The sequence below is a fragment of the Anas platyrhynchos genome, chromosome Z, assembly GCF_047663525.1.
Source record: "Anas platyrhynchos isolate ZD024472 breed Pekin duck chromosome Z, IASCAAS_PekinDuck_T2T, whole genome shotgun sequence".
In the NCBI taxonomy this organism is placed as follows: Eukaryota; Metazoa; Chordata; class Aves; order Anseriformes; family Anatidae; genus Anas; species Anas platyrhynchos.
Window position 1 is genome coordinate 11,520,579 of NC_092621.1, and position 17,415 is coordinate 11,537,993.

Here is a 17,415-nt window from a genome sequence, read left to right on the forward strand (position 1 = left end):
GCCCATGTTGAGCTTCTCACCCACCAGCACCCTCGGGTCCTTCTCCTCAGGGCTGCTCTCAATGCATTCCCCACCCAGCATTTATTTGTGCTTGGGATTGCCCAGGAGAAAGTCTAGAATGACCAGCAGTTGCATTTGGCCTGTATAAATAAAGGAGCCACTGCAGTGAAACAGATCTGGGAAAGCCATAATATGCAAATCCTAGCATGAGGGCCCCTAAAAACGTTCAAAATCAATCAAATTAAATCCTGTGTCTTTAAATGTAAATTGTAAAAAGTTTTTTAGTATCTCAAAAGCAGCTCTCGTCTGCAGCTGTACATTGAATTAAGGACTTTGTCTATAATAACTCAATGTCCCTGGTCAATCAGATACAGCACCTGCATTTTAAACATGTATTTCCTGTTGTGGGGGTTTGCTTCCAGCCTTATTGTCCCCCAGTTATGTCTTATGGACTATGATAGCTACATGGTGCAAATTCTTGGATAGGTTCTTAAATCCTTTGTATCTGAGTAGAGATTTGCTGAATCTAAATATCAAACCTGGAAACCTTCCTTTTGCACTCGTGCTATTTATTTACACAAACCAAGAGTCCAGGAATTCCTAGTGATTCTGTGCTGTCCTCTGGTACCTGATATCATCTCCATGTTAATCTCCTCTCTGTGATCCACATAATCCAGCCAACATTGCCTTCAACCGTCGCTCACAAAAGGCATAGGGCAGCCTTACACATGTAACCTTAAAAATTCCCAGTTTCAATCAGCCAAGGCAGCGGGACTCAGGAGCTGTGCTTTGACAAACACCCCGTCTGCCTGCCCTAAGCCCTTAGCATGGTTTCTGAGCGTTTTGTCACAATTTAAATCAAACTAAGCCTTCCACTTCCCACTGTGTCCATGCCACTGAGAAAACACTTTGTTTACCTAGCTCTTAACAACTTTTACAGGGACCATGAAATAGTGAATTTATGTGAATTATGTGCTCCTTCAGCACCTTCCTTTTGAGGATCACAGCATGTCCCCTGGCTGGGTTAGAGAAACTTCCTGAATTACTCGCTTTTAATTAAATTACTCGCTCAGCACATGCAAGCGGGATGGGAGCCCCTGTCACCAGGCTCCTCTGCTCTCACATATGATTCAGCAAGCTTCCCAGAGCAACTTCATTTAGAAGCATTCCTCTAATTAGTTAAAAATCCTTTAATTTTAAGCTTCCATTTCATACTTTTAACAGCTTAGAAGGAGTCACGGATCCTCTTTTCTTTGCTGTGACTCACTTTCCAGCTAGAAAGCAGCAGAGGAAGAGCATGATGCCCTCTTTCTCGTATCACCCCTTTTACAGGGCACTTTCTGCCCGCATGAGGCCTCTCCACATCTCTCTCCCAGCTGGGCTCCTGCCTATGTGCTGCTCAGCCGCAGCAAACGATTCCTCGAAGCCTTAGCCCCAGCAGTCAGGATTTCCTGGTGCTGGCTGCAAACACAGATTCCTGACGCTGCAGCGCCTGGTGTGAGAATAAGGGAAATCGATGACTTCTGAGGGATAAATTATTGCTTTTTGTTTACTTTGGCTTTTGTTTGTAAGCCATGCAATGCGCTGCGTGGTTCTTTAACTCTTCCATCACTCATTTTTCTGGGAAGCATGCAAGGTGCTTGTGTCTCCATCTCTCCTGGGGTGATGCTGCCCACAGAAAATCGGCTGCCATGGGCCTGGCAGCCCACTTTGCAACCCACATTCCTCTTGCTGCCCCTCTGAGCCCATGAATAACTGAAATCCCACATGAACTGTGCACTTTTTTATTTTTTCCCCTCTCACTGCAAATCTCTTATCTTTGTAAACACTTCCTGGACTGCCTAAGTTCTCATACAGCCCAGGAGCTCTAACACAATTCGCCCGAACAGACTACTGAACTGGGAGATTTATGATTTTTGTGAGTGAGGCTGCAGGTTGTTTTTGTTCAAATTAAACAATGGAAATAAGGAAAAACACATGGTGCTGTTAAAATAATCACAGAATCCATGCGAGTGGGGGGAGGGGTGGGAGGGATGGGTACAAGAATGGAGTTCACTGCTGCTGTGCATGTATGTGCATACTCCACATCCCCGTATATAGATACGGTACCCATGACAAAATAATAAGAAAGTATTGCTTAATTATCAAATACCTGGGTTTGTACTATTTCCTTAGGCTTTATTCTAAGTTCTGGATATTAAGTTCCTTCAAAAAGATAATGGCCTTTTGTTTTGCTTTGTTGTTACAGTATTTTGTATTATGCTTTAGACATACACATATTCAAAATCTACATGTCACAATTAGTTTTGACATTTTCTGTTCTCCCAAATTACTGCTGCCTGAACATAAGCAGAAGGGATTCCTTTTTAGGAAGTTTTTTAAATCCTAAACTGTCAAGAAAATAGTGACCTAGATTTTCCCCACTTTTAATAGACAACTTGAAAATTCAAAGCCATCTCATCCTATATAGCAATAATGTCCGTCTTTCACAATTAACTGAAAGTTGGGCCAAGCCTTGAATGTTCATGTAATATTTGTAATCCCCTTCATTTTGTTGCTTTACCCGTGTGTGGCCATGAGCACTTGTTTGTGCTGTTGTTTTCTTCTATCTGCTTTGCAGACAACTTATGATAACTTACAGACTGCAGGGTGTAGACAGTTCAACCTGGGAAAGTCTGATCTAGCACATTTGTAGAGAGACTTTTAATCATTTGGAGCTTTCTTTTGCCTGTCCCTAATGAAGTTTCACAGAATCACATTTCAGTATGCTTTGTTGATCATGGGTAAATGAGGGACATGGGTTTTCAGCCAAAGCAATACAAGAAGTGGTACCAGTAGGAAGGACTCCATGACATGTAACAGTTTATACCTTACCTGTAATATACCAGAGATAAATTAAGGTACATATACAGCATATAAAAATATCTCTGCAAAAAGTTTCTGATCTGGTCATATAAGGGATGTACAATAAAGCAGAACATTTGTGTGTACATTGAATAACTGTATTTATCTAAAAATCATTCTCATCAAGATTACTGTTAAATCTTTTCTCAGGTGAGTTTTTTCAATACTTTATCACTTACAACAGGAGTCATATTAGGTCCCCTGTTTTGCAATTTGAGAAAATCAGTTTTTTAAACTTCCATGTGCAATTCTTATAGCAATAAGGATGTTCAAAATGAGGTTTTTATTGTCTCATTTTTACAGTAAGACAGAAAAGGATATCAGGGCATAGATTCATCCTACATAGCACTGGAACTCTGAGGAATTGGTCTTTATATACTAAATGGAGGAAAGAAGAGTCTCAGATGAGCTTTTCTATGAGGCTCATTTCTCTTTCTAATAACTATGCAAGGAGCCTGAATCACTCCCAGTTTAAGGAGGATGAAGCTGATCCTTTAATATGTCCAGGAAGTTCATCAAAGCAGCTGTCCTGGGTCAGTCCAAGTTCTCTTGCAGCTCAGTGTCCTGTCTCCAGCAGTGGCTGTGAGTGATAGCGAAGAGTAAAGACAGGAAAAGTGAAAAGGAACCTTCCCTGCTGCAGCTTTCTAACCTCTGTCTTCAGCACAGGATTTTCTTCAGCTGGTTGCGTTTTCTCTGGGACCCTCAGTGTATTTCTCTTCTACGTGCTTACCTGGTCTCCCCTTGAGCCAAGCAACATTTCACGTGTGTCACAGCATCTGCTGGCAGTGACTTCTGTGGGGGCCCTAAGCACCACCTCTGTGTGGGTGTTTTAAACTTCAGGAGCTTCTTCTGAGGTCTTTAAGCCTAGTAATTTAAAAGAGATGGTGATCATAGTCAATCCTTCTCTGCCTTTTCCATTCCAGGAAGAAGCTGGAAAGGCATCATGTCATACATGTTGTCCATGCCCTGCATGCATCAACAAGCCCCGCAGCAACATGGGATCAGACTGCTGAGAAAACAATCCATGTAAAAGAGCAGTGAGAAGGTTGGCTGGGATTCTCCAGCCATGCTGCAGGAATGTCAATACCCAGCCTTGCACCTTGCTCATCCTCACCCCAACCTGCTGAGTTGCCTCCTCAGCTTGGCCTCCACCCTGTCTCATCACCATGGGCCTGCCTGGTGATCCCTGGGTGGTGGCTGACACCAGGTACTGTCCCAGTCTTGCGGGAGGGGGTTGTTGGTGTTGTCACTTCTCTGGTGGCCTTGTCACCTTCAGCTCTAGCTTGACAGCCCTTGCAGGACATCCAGCTCCTGTTGCTCCCCAGTGTGTTTTCTGGTCTCATCAGTGTATTGTCAGCTCGTCAAGTCATTCTTGATTGATAAACAAATCTACATATAGCAGTGTCCCCCTCTCCCCTCCTCATTCTACTGCATGTATAAGGCCTACAGGTTAGCCACTAAGCCCAGCTGACGGCTGCAATCCTTTACCTGCCTCTTGCTTTCATCCTCTTCTCCCTTCCACATGAAATTAAAGCCTGACTCATATGGCTTGGCTGTAGGCAAGCCTACTTAGTGCAAGGCATAAAATAAGGAACATGCAGATATTCTTTCAGTTTCAGCATATCACAGGCATAAAGGGAATTATGACAACTATGAAGAAGTGTGAGAAAATGGCCAAGGTTACGGATCTGTTAATGTTTACAGTAACAGTATTACATTATTTTTTTTTTGGTTCTCACTATGGAAATTGAGGGTATGGTAAGGTGATGATCTTAGTGTCTGCATGGAAAGATGTAAGTATTCTATAAAGCTTCCATTATTTTGGAAAGACTCAAGTAATTAATTGTTCCAAAAAATGTGTTTTGAAATGTTGTTGAAAGCTATATTTCCTTACAGTTCTGATGAAATTGTTAAATATGTGAGTTTATGGAGACTTTTTTTATTTTACAGTTATTAGATTATGAAATCCATTCTTTTTTCTAATCCTTTTACAAGTTCTTGGCTAAGCTACAAAGTGCAACGAAAGCTTGAGACCTGTTTGCTAGTTTGAAATGCTCTATTCTGCTAGCTCCCTGTTACAAATCCTCTGGCCCTGTTATGGGTTGCTAGGCAGAAGGGAAATAATGTCATTTGTTTAACAAAGCAGACAATGTCTTTCTTTGTAGACTTTGCACATTCTCTCAGTGGTGTGAAATCCGTGTTAACAATCAGCTCACAGTGAAAAGGTCCCAGTTAAACATTACCACAAAAAAAAGTGAGGTTTGCAAGCCATCTGAGGGCACAAAAAATGTCATTTCCCAAAACTTCACCTGGATCCTTAAAATGGTCAATGAATTTGTTGCCAAGGTGTTCTGACCAGGGGAAGCATGGTGTGAACCATGCTGTGTGCTTCAGAGGAGACACAAGACAGGCGTCTGGTGGGAAGGTGACACTGGTCCAGCTTTCCACTGGATTTATTTCTTCCCTTCCCCTCTGTTTGAGTCTGGTAGTTATTTTTTCTGGTTATTTCAGATATTTTTTCCATTATAGTTTGGTTAAGGAGAAGTCTTACCTTCCCTATGATAGTTTACTTATGCCTTTGGAGCTCCAGTTACTGTTGGGTGCCCTGTGCAGTCCCAGCTGCAATGATGGGCTTTGTGCTTTGCTGAAAGATATCTTGTGGGTCTGAAGGAGAGAGAAATCACAGAAAATACTTTATTCTAAAGTCTCATACATCATCACCAGTCCTTAAGCCTCAGAGTGAAAGTTATGCTTTTTCCCCCCCTTTTTTTTCTTTCTTTTTTTTTTTCTTTCTTTTTTTTTTTTTCTTTCCCTTTTTTTTCTTATGCTTCTGTCTTCTGAGTTGTCTTTTCTTGCTGAATCTTTGCCTTTTCCCTTCTTAGATTTCTTTAGAGGGAAGCAGTTCTTTCCCTTTGAAGGAAATAACTGCAGGATAGACACACATTTAAAGCATGCATATGTCAACTTTCAGAAGGGAAAGAATGCAGTTCAGAGACTCCATCAAGTCTGCATGTATCCGACCCAAGGCTCTATTGTCACCAGCATTTATTTGCTAAGTGCTGACAGATAACAATGCCATGTACAGCAAGTTTTGAGTCTCCCTAGCAGCCTGAGACATACCAGGGTGTGATAGCAGAAAGGAACTTGAATAAATCCTTGATATCCAGCTACCTGCTTTCTTTTGCCTTGGCAGTAATCACCCTGAATTTCAAAAATATTCCTTCAGTATCAAGCATTTGAAGCTAACTATGGACTCCATAGATTGGTCTGGTCATTATCTATTCATTATCTGTCTCTGTTGCCTGAAAAGGAAAATTGGTTTACATTCATGAGAGTGAACTTAAACTCATGGCAACTTGCTCACCTTAAATCACCACACTCTCTCTGTCAAAGTGTTTTCCTAAGAGTTTGGGGTAACATCTTTTGGGGTTTCATCATTTACCCCTAGGAAGCCTCAGTGTGCTACTTCACTGCACTGACCACAATGCAGGTTGGAGTGTGGTGCTTACCTTCACCTCTGGCCACCATAAGCATCTCCATAGATGACATAAATGAAATTACTGGCAGGTGGGTTACCTATCACCACAGTGCTGTTGTACTGTTATTCTCTATTGCCTGCTTTAAGATGTCCAGTGGACTTGCTCTCTCATCTTTTTGATGCTGGGAGATTTCTTCTCTCAAATCCACGGAATCATAGAATCACAGAATCGCCTAGGTTGAAAGAGACCCCCAAAATCACCTAGTCCAACCTCTGACCTAACACTAACCAGTCCTCCACTAAAACATACCACTAAGCTCTACATCTAAACGTCTTTTAAAGACCTCCAGGGATGGTGACTCCACCACTTCCCTGGGCAGCCTGTTCCAGTGTCTAACAACCCTTTCAGTAAAGAAGTTCTTCCTAATATCCAACCTAAATCTCCCCTGGTGCAACTTTAGCCCATTCCCCCTCGTCCTGTCACCGGACACATGGGAGAATAGACCAACCCCCACCTCACTACAGCCTCCTTTAAGCTACCTGTAGAGAGCAATAAGGTCTCTCCTGAGCCTCCTTTCCTCCAGGCTGAACAATCCCAGCTCCCTCAGCCACTCCTTGTAAGGCTTGTTCTCCAGACCCCTCACCAGCTTTGTTGCCCTTCTCTGGACTCTCTTGAGCACCTCCATGTCCTTCTTGTAGTGAGGGGCACAAAACTGAACACAGTACTCAAGGTGCAGCCTCACCAGAGCTGAGTACAGGGGGACAATCACTTCCCTAGCCCTGCTGGTCACACTGCTTCTGATACAAGCCAGGATACTGTTGGCCTTCTTGGCCACCTGAGCACACTGCTGGCTCATATTCAGCCAACTATCAACCATTCCTTATTATTCCTTAATCTCATCCAATTATTCCTTAATCTCTGCTAATTTTGACACTGAGCAAAAATAAAAAGCTGTAGTTCAGAGCAGGATATTCAAGCAGCTTTTACACATTAACTTGTTCTGTGGGGTCAGTGGCTGCTTCTTCTCGTTGTGGCAGTGCTGCAGCTTCTCTAGCTGTGATGTGTGGATACGGTCCAGGCCTGGCCAGAGCTCACTCTTCTCTGAAATAGTCACAGCCACTGTGTTTTATTCTTCACAGTTGACTTTGGCTTTCCTTTGAGTGTGAAAAAACCTCTAACACTGCTGCTACTGCCTCCTCGAAGGGTTGTATGTACATGCATCCATGTTTTTCCTTGCAGCACATCCAGTTACAGCACACAGTACCGGAGCAAAAGCAGCCCTATTCTGATCACCTTTGTTAACCCCCATTAGCACTGAGGGGAAATGTGGCAGTCTGTGTACAAAGCAGATGACCATTGGGTTCTGCCCATCTCCTGGGTCATTAAAGGGACAACTCAGTCATCAAAGTCAACCACCCACAAGGGGAGAAACAAATAATAAAAGCAAACTGAAAATAGGAAGGCAGAGCAAGTATGAGCAGTCTCTCCAGACTTCCTGGCCCCATACTGCGGGTCATAGCAAGGTTGGTCTCCACCACTCTTGGCATCTACATTTTCATGTGTCTGGAGTCATCAGAGTGGCTGTGTTCCTTCTCACTGACAACACCAGGAAAAACAGCCTCTTCTGGAGAAAGCTTCTAAGAACTACAAGTAACCTTTGCTGTTGAAATGTTTTCTGGGAGAGAGGGTGGTGTGTGCAAGATGAAGATGTAAAGAGTGGTGGGATACAGCTGCTGCTCCTACTCTTCAGCAAAGTAGTGCCAAAAGTGTCTCTCAGCAAAGCTTTAGCAGGTCTTGCTGGGAGCTGGCATTTCGACTCCTGCCACATTGAAGGCTGCAGAGATAAAGACAGCTCAGCTGTGAGCACAGGAAGAAAGCCACCCTAGTGGGTGTAAATGTTAATGACCTGACATGTCTGCTCAAAAGAGCAGACAGACAATCAGCCTCATAGGAAAACCCTTTGGATGGAAAGCTTCAAGGTAGCTGACTGCCCACCCTCAACCTCAAAACCAAAGGGTGGCCTTTGAAACCTGGGATGCAGGACTGGAATGACGATCAGGCACACCAGTGCTTTCGTCTCATTTTTGATGGAGGAGCTTCGAGCCGATGTGGAAGTCATTTGATCTGCCTGACCTTTCGGAGAATAATTGCTGGCTTAGAATTTACAAGTTGTTAATAATTTATTTCAAGAGAAGGTGCTGCAGCAGCAAGGCAATGTCAGAGAGACGAGAGGGTGGTGTTTGAAATGAGACACAGCTGCCAAAGGTAGAGTTTCTCTGGATGCCATTGAAGAAGGGCAAACTGGATCAAGGAGAGCAAAATAAAAGGAGTCATCCTCCTGAACCTTAAACCAATTTCTACAAGCCAATTCACTTTGAATCTTTTAAAGATCTGGAAGCACTATGATCCATTTCTAAATCAAAATAAATTATTTTGATTTCAAAGCTGATCTCATTCTAGTCAGTAGAGGAAATACTGAAAATCTTGTAAGAGATCCTGTTCTCATAAAATGCCCAGCCCAATTTTGTAAATTCAGGAGGTTTTGGCTAGGCTAGATAAGCTTTGGAGAAGCATCTGAATATTCACTCAAGCTGAACCCACACTCCAGACTGTGGTGTGAGCAGTTTCCTGCACTTCTGAGCTTCTGATGCTTTGAAAAATTTTACTGACTCTGGAAGAATGAGGACAGTGAGAAAAAAAAACAACAACAAAAAAACCCTTGTTGCCCCTCTATAGTTAGTCCTTTAGCTAAAAAGGAGCACAGACAGTTGCCCAAAGGCCAATGGATAGAATAAATTCAGCATGGTTAATGACCCCTCCCCAGTGGCATGCAAACAAGAAACTGTGAAAGCCTCCCAAGTCCAGAGACCTCTTGGGAAATAATAGTTACAAAGGCTGCTTTGGTGGTGACCGTTTAAGGTAAAAATTGCCTAGTAATTACTGCCACTCTTGAACATATGACATGTCTCCCACAAGAAAAAAATGTGTCCCCTATTCAGCCTCATTGTTTGTGTAATTCCCATCACACTAATATTTGAGCACCTCCCAGGCAGTCAAAAATAACCCAAAAATAAACATAAGAAAAAGGTGGTGTTTCCTCAAACTGGTTTGAACGCAGCAGTCTTCCAGGCTGACTCTGACTTCACGCCAGTATGTACTACAAGCAGGACTGCATATTTCTCTGTGTCTCTGGATCAATATTTTGATCAGATGCCTTTGTACTCAGCTTTCTGACATGACAATAGGCTCTCTGATGCCTAGGCTGATAAGAGACACATGTGAAGCCATGCAGTAATGCTCAGAATCTCTGCGTATTTTGGACCTACTTGATGCAGAGCAACATTTCCCATCTGGGAACTATTAGCATATGCTAAGCAGTTGTTAATGTATGTGAATGACATCTGGAGGCTTTCAGAGAAATCTTGGGTGACCAAAGCATACAGAATGGTTGCACAGGAACTTCTGAGTCTACCTATAGGTCTTGGCAAGAGTTTTAAGACACTAAGCTAGGTTACTCAGATGGTACCTGGTGGCTTTGCAGAGACACTTGCTCACTTTATTAAAGTCTGTAAGGGCACAAAGCAGAGGTCGTTAGAGGGACTAGGTCTGGATTTGGGTTATCAGGCAGGCTTGTTATGTAAGTAGGGTAGGTAGGTAGCAGAATTTTTGTGCCCAGTCACTAAGGTAGAACACACAGATATCCCACGGACAGTCAAACAATGAGAAGTTTCCCTTCATGGGACTGCAACAACACTGAAATACCACGTTTTCCCTTTGTTATAAATCTCTCTTCAGTACCAAACAGTACCATCAGCATTCTTACAACAACAGAGTCTTGATTTTGTCTTTAGCCATCTCTTGAAGACTTTGAAACATGGGGTTGTCTCGTGGAAACAGTATTTCTCTGCCCATGGCAGAGCCATATGCATTTAGCAAATACAGTAAAGAACTTTGGGCAAATATACACCGATGTCTGTAATGCTTCCTTGTATCAGCACACACGTCAGTGGGTCAGAAGTTCTTTTCCAGAAACATTAGTTGGCATTTTTAATAACTTCTTAATTTGCAGAATAATTTTGCCAGTTGAAATTCAAATCCTACAAAGTGAAATTAATCTAGTGATATGATGATAGGTGTGCTTCTTTTATGCACCTTTCTAAGTATACCTGAAAAATTGTTTGAAGAAAAAGCCATATAGAGAGTTTCCCAGGGTCACCCCCTTTCTTCCAGAGTAAGCAGCTCTTCAGTCCAAATTAGCTTTCTGGAAGTTACAGTTTAGTCTAGCTTTCCTTTCTGAAAAACCGCCTCAGATTTTTCATTTCTAAATAACCAGAGCCAACACCAAATCCCAGCTTGTATTGCTGTCCATGCCTATTGATCTTCTTCATTTTGATGTGCAAGTTAGCTCCCATGGATAATGCCAGCAATGCCAAGAAAATTAGACTATAGTAAAAAAAGATAACATTTTAAGCATAACACCTGACTTTGCCATCTTGAAAGGAAGCAGTTAGGGAAATAGTAGAAATAAAGTTATCTGTGCAATTTTAACTCTCTCCTCTGCCATGAAAGTACCTTTTTATTATGTCCCACTATTCAAACTCTGTCCTAAATCAAGAGTTACTGATTTTCTAATGTGCTTTTGTTTCATGGTACTCTGTTTTTATAGCCAGGCTCTCACATATAAGAGGCATCTAATTCATTTTTACAGTATCATTCAGAGGTGAAGTTTTTACAGAATAACCCTGAAGATTAATATAAAGGATATACATTCATTCTGGTGCCTGGGCTGAGGCCATGCATTTCACATACATTTGATGTGGCACGTAGAAATGCTGACCCTGGGCTCCATGACATACATGTAGTCCAGGGAAACACATTCTCAGGTGAGAAAAGACTTTGCAGCGTTGAAGGCCAGGTTGGATGAGGCTTTGGGTGACTCGATGTAGTGAGAGATGTCCCTGCCCATGGCAGGGGAGGTTGGACTAGATCAGTTCTAAAGCTCCCTGCTTAATTTCACCCAACCTCCACAACCACCACATTCCTCTGCCCCCTCCTGTCACCCTGCTCTCCATCCATCCCATGCTGTTGCTCCACATCTATGTGCCATCCCTGAGTCCCTGCTCCTTCTGCTTGTCTTGTCAGAAGGATTTCTGAGACTTTCCCTCCCTCATCACCGCCTACACGTCTGGCTCTTGTCCTTTCTGTGTTGGAATACAGGAATTTTCTCCTCCACGTTGTCTCACCCCAAAGAATATCACTGAGAGTGCAAAAGAGACAGACTCCTGGCTCCCATTTCAGGTGCCTGGCCTTGTTTTAGGCTGTGGAAGTCTGCAGCTGAAATTGCATGGAAAGACCTGATTGACCTCAGGTTGAAACCTGCTCAGGGAGGATGAAACCTTCAGGGGTTCGATTGCTAAAATGAAAGGAATCTCATAGCTATACACTGAGCATGTGCAAATTCAGCTTTCCAAAGGCTTAAAATGAAGCCAAATTTGGGCAGATTTTCAGAAGGGCAAAAGGGATATCTCTGATGAAAGGCAACCCCCTAACAAGTTCCTGCTCCAAGGAAGAGGGGTGCCAGAGCTTTTCAAAGAAAAGGTCACAATTGTTTTTTAACTTGGACAAAACAAGGAATTTTTCCTTACCCTCATTATTGGAAACGGCTGAGTTTATGGACATTTTCCAAACACTTCAGCCTGAGGCAGATACCTGGCATGGAAAATTTCATTCCAAATGGTTATAGTTTGGCAACGTTGTATGTGGTTGAAAATAGGATCTTACAATGTGAGGGATCAAGCTTTCACTGTAATGTGAGAGGTCAAGTCACCAGCCTGACCTTTAGTCACAGCCCAGTACCTTGCTTTGTCACCTGTACTGCAAACAAAGCATGTATGCTTAAGGTAGGGCTGAATGCCTTTCTGGGGGATTCTGTTCTGGCCAGAAGCAAATTTCTGGGATCCATACTGAAGAAATGGATTAAAGTGAACAGTGTGTAATGCAGAGGGGTTTCATAATACAGAGGGGTTTCACACAACACAGCTTACAGCGCTCCCTTTTGAGTTCTGCTTGCCTGCAATTATGTGCATTCATCATGTTTAAATAGATGTGGTTTTCAGTTTACTGACAGATGTGTTAGCAACAGCTTACCCTGCATTGTCCTGGTTTCTAACAAGCTCCAGTTGGGCTGTCATTGTCATTAACTCATCCTTCTTTTATCACACCACCACCACTTCCCCCTCGCTGTGTTCTGGAGGGATGAATCCGTAGACGCGGGCTCCCCCCGAGGCAGAATAAGAGCAGACGGCCACCGATGCTGTGTAGCGCGTGATTTTCCAGGGATTGCCTCTCTGCCTCCTTCCAGTGTGTCCTCCCCTGCGTGCCTAGCACAGTCCCTGTCTGTTTGGCTGTATTTTATGCACCATGGAAGATGCATGGGGTCATTGGCCATAATATGCAGGAATAGTCCGATTCCTGGAAAAGGCAGAGGAGTCATGAGTGGTTAATGAGCTCCAACTGAGTTACAGATATTTCACATTGGCCGAGTATGAATCAGAACACAGCATCTCCCCCCATGGCCAGACTGTTGGCAGCTCAAACTACCTCAAGACAAATGAGCCATGACAGATATTCGGGCATCCTCTGTTGCTGTTGTGACCTATCTGAGATCATTTCGTGTTATTTTTTCACCGTGCAGGTACACTGCCATCACCGAACACCGCTGCACTGGATCCTCTTGGAAAGATGTGTGTCCTTTGCACGAAGCCCAGCACAGTGGATGTTATGGCAGGGCACACTGCCTTGTGTAATACTAGCTCTGTTTGCACAGGTGTTGGATGGCTTTAGAGCCTGGATCCATGGATGATGTGAGTGTCCAGGAGGTCTTCTGTGGCTTACAGACTCTGCTGGGAGGTGAATGCTTTCAAAATTAAATCCTCTTTAGAATTGCTGAAACCTTCATGAGTAACAGTCATCATTTGCATTAAAAGCTTTGCTTATTGCCGAAGTTATTTCATATTCCTTTTGATTAGTGGCAGAGAAATATTAGACTTTGGATATATAATTCTTTCCTTATCATCAGCTTTCTGGGACATCAGAAAGGAGACAAAAACAGTAAGGGCAGCTGTGCTCTCTGTGAAATCCAGGGCTACCTGGATGGTCTGAGGAATGGCTCTAGTCATTTATTTTTCTAAAGCTGCTGGAAACTGCTGCACAGGAACCTATGTCTGTTTTGTGAAATGAACAGTTATATTTATTACTGAGAAGGTCAAAAGGAAGGAGAAACTCGCTGATGGTATGCAGGCATCCAGGTAGTGAGAAGCAGGGAGTGGAGATTTCCACCAGTACTGGTGGAAAGACCAGAGCAGAGGCAGTCACAGCAACATCTGATTAAAATCAGAACTGATTAAAATCAGAAGAAAGGACGAATAAAACAAGAGCGGATTGAAAGTACAATAAAACATAACCGGTGCAGAAGCACCAGCCTTTTATCTCATGCCCCGAGTAAAAACAAACCCGTTTTCCAGCGGAAGGAATAATGACCAGAAGTTGTTTTAGGAAGGGCCACGCAGGCTGACTGCTCACCACCACGGCGAGCAGCTCCCGGAGGCAGTGCCGCAGCTAGGTGGCATTGCCGGCTGCTCTATCGCCCTGCGCCTTAGCTCCGAGCAGGGCTCCGTGCAAAGGCTTTCAGCTTGGTTTGCTCAGATATTGTTGCTTTTTCCGAAAGGCTGTGGCTTTGGATTAAAAATGAAGAAGATAAATTTTACGCAGAAGCCTTAGCAGGACGAAGAAAGGTCCAAAATGACCTGTTGGGACAGCCTGAGGGCTGACTGATTTCAGTCCTTGCTGAGTAATTTCAGTGCTCTCTGGACCACAGGTGTTTTCAAAGAGTTGTAAAGATTTTTAAAAAGCCATTTTCATTGTGAAAAACAAACAAACAAGCAAATCCCTCTTCTTTAAGGTATAAAGGCAAGATTTTGTGTCTGCCCATCTGTCTGTGGGAGGAGAACTGTACCCCACTTTTCTTTTTACTTCTCTACTTAGCAGTTACTAAATCAATCTCAGAATAGTAGCAACAGCTCACAGACTCAGTGAGTGACCCTTCGATCCATGCTGATGCCCACTGAGGTAGGCACAGTCATCTTTATGAGACTGTCTGGAGTTTTGTGTTGCTGAGAAGCACTTTAACACCACTTTCTGACCAGATTTGTATCTTGAGGAGCTTCAGATCTGAGGCTGTGATTTCCCAGGACAAAGCCATCGGTCAGATCCTGGCCCTGTCTCTGGTATGGGATTTTAACAAACTATCTGTATGACAACAAGACTTGTTACTAGACTGAGAGGCAAAGAGAGGATTTTTGTCATGTTGGATTTGTAATCATCAGAAATGCTGTGTTTAAATGCTGTGTTAAAAACACAGTGGATGGCTGTTTTTACATTGCCTTCAAACCTCTTCTACAATTTCTTTCAGCTACCTTCCCCCTGGTTCCTACTCTCATCCCCTGCATGCATTTTCCATAGGGAATTACTGCAAAAAGCCATTTATAGAGATCCATGACAAACTTGGGAAGTAGGAATGTGTGTTCCAGTGCCAGCTGAGCACTTACCTACCGGCTGTACCATGGGGGGTGTGCTTCCAGGCCATCCTTTGCTCTACCGTGCATGCAGCCTGGCTCTGCTCCCCTGGGTGCCTCCTCCAGGGCAGCTCCTGCTTCTCGCTCCCCCTGATCAAGACGACACCAGGGGCATAGATCAATCCTGGCCTCCATCCCCTAACTTCTGTCAGGGTGTTGTGGGTGTCAGGGAGGCCCTAGAGAGTTTGGTGAGGGCCAGAAATTCATGCTGGTGCCCTCAGGGCACTGACAGCTTCCTTCAGGAGTCAACTGCTGGCTACAAATCTTTGCAGCAGCTTCAGGGACAGTGGCGATGATTATTTTTCTTAACTGTGGGACAGCAGCAGACAGGACCCACGTGGAGAAACCTCAGCAACAACAAGAAATGCAATGAACCCTTGGCTTCACACTTATGATGTATTTTTTTTCAATTCTAACTTGAGAAAGTCCACCTTTAGTGTGAGTCTGGGCCATGTCCCAGAGGTGTCTGATTACTGTGTGCAAAATGGTGTTGTCCAGCCATGACTTTTAGAGAAAGAGAAAAATTGACCATCAGTTGAATGGGAAAGAGAAGCCAAAATGAGACCCCGATGCTCTTTGAGTCACAGTGTATTAAGTATCATGAAAAATATTTTCCCTGTCCCACAAGTTCACCCCCTGGAAAACAGCCCTATGGTACAAGCTACACACGCTACATGGGGAAGTGCTGAGGGGTCCCATCCTAGCACTTATCAGGCAATCATCCAAACTGCAAACCCACCCCTCTGAGAGAGGGCCAGGATTGTTACACAAGTGGAATGAAATACAACCAAGCTCCAACAGAGGAAGAATCTGGATGCAATCTAGTCCAATACAAAACAAATAACTATTTCTCATTTATTGAAAGACTTTTCTTGGCGATGGTAAACAGAATGAAATATCCTTCCTCCCTCGTGCCCCCAAGCCCTCTCTGAACAAGCCCAAGCTCATCTGTTCCAGGCTGCAGAAGAAAGGTCACTGCTCTGCTCTCTGCAATGCAAGCAGTGCATCCGGAGGAGCACAGCTCTGCTCAGGGAGCTCGGGGAAGATGCTTTGCAACTGTGCCATCCCTCGCCAAGACTCTTGCTTTTCCCTGTGGTTTCCAGGCACAGTTACTGCAAGTTCACAACTAATTCTGAGCTAGAAAGCAGGGTCAAAATAGAAGGAAAAAGCAGAGTACACAGCTCATCTCATCTGCGGAAGCAAAAATATCTCTGCAGTGGGATGTACTCCTTATGTTTCATTTGCTGTGGCTACCTCAGCTTAGGACGGAGCTGCATAAGCCAGAGTGTGAAATCCAAAGAGAAGGCAGTGCTTCCATGTGTTTTTTGTCCCCCTGCTTGCTGCACATGTGAGTGCTTTCCCCTCACCACCTCTTCACCCTCACTCTTCCCTCCAAACATTAACTCATTTCCCTTCTGGTTCAGAAATATCTCCCTTGGCACATCTTCCTACAGCACAGCATCCTTCCACATGATCTTTCCCTATTCAACCATTCTTCCTCAAAAGGCTGAGAAACCCTCCCATACAGGCTGACACCTTCTCCCCCACAAATGGGCAAAAATCCTTGCTTGATCTTGGCTAGAAAAAAAAAGCTCAAATCCTTGGTTCAACAAACCAAGCCGCAGCACTTCTACAACCCTGCCCGTGGTTGCAGGCCCAGCAGTGAGTACTCATGTGCCCCTCTGCCCTCTCGCAGGACTGACCCTTTGGTGTCCTTCCCACCAGCCCTGGTGGGTGACACCTGCCATCCAGTGAGCCTTACTGACGTCCTTAGCTCAGAACGAGATCCTGTGGTTTGAGCCAGAAAGCAGAACGCAGTTTCTTACCAGAAATCCTCTGTGCTGTGCTCTTATTACATATTTAAGCCATGGGAAACTTTTATCACTTTCAGTTGGTGGAGCAAAAAATGTTCATTTTAAAGCCCCCAAGAGATGTGCTTTGGGCAGTTTGGCATGAGGATATGAATAAGCACTTTTTGGAAAGAAGTGAGTAGCAGCTCTTTCCTCATACTGCACCTTGACTCGTTACTTAAAACTGCCGTTTGAAACTTCTATTCCTGCAAAATGAGCTCTCGTAGTGTTAATCTCTTACATGGAGATACTTAAAGCCTGGATTCCTTGCTCCTTTAACTAGACCAGAGAGACGCTGTGAATGATTCCCCTTGAAGAGGGGAACTCCCTACTGCTGGCTGCGGCTCAAGCCTTTACTACAAGGGGAGAAGGGTGCACATCTGCACCGTGCTGGGGCAGCAAGGGCTGCAGCTAAGGCCAATCTTGTGTGCTCAGCCCCCAGCTTCACAGATGTACCTCATACCAGTGGCACAGCGCTTTCCGAGCACGGCAATGGGATGGCGCAAGCTTGCCACGGCAGCCCTTAGGCACTCTGAGGTCCCGGACTCA

The 17,415-nt window shown here is 44.0% G+C and overlaps 1 long non-coding RNA gene across 1 annotated transcript in view; it reads left to right on the plus strand.

The window, feature by feature from the left end:
* The window catches only part of LOC113840273 (uncharacterized), a 69,839-nt gene that overhangs the window by 28,939 nt on the left and 23,485 nt on the right, over positions 1-17,415 (plus strand). Inside the window, exon 2 of the long non-coding RNA XR_003493048.3 lies at positions 13,078-13,292. This is a non-coding gene — a long non-coding RNA (uncharacterized lncRNA). The remainder of the gene's footprint in view (positions 1-13,077; positions 13,293-17,415) is intronic.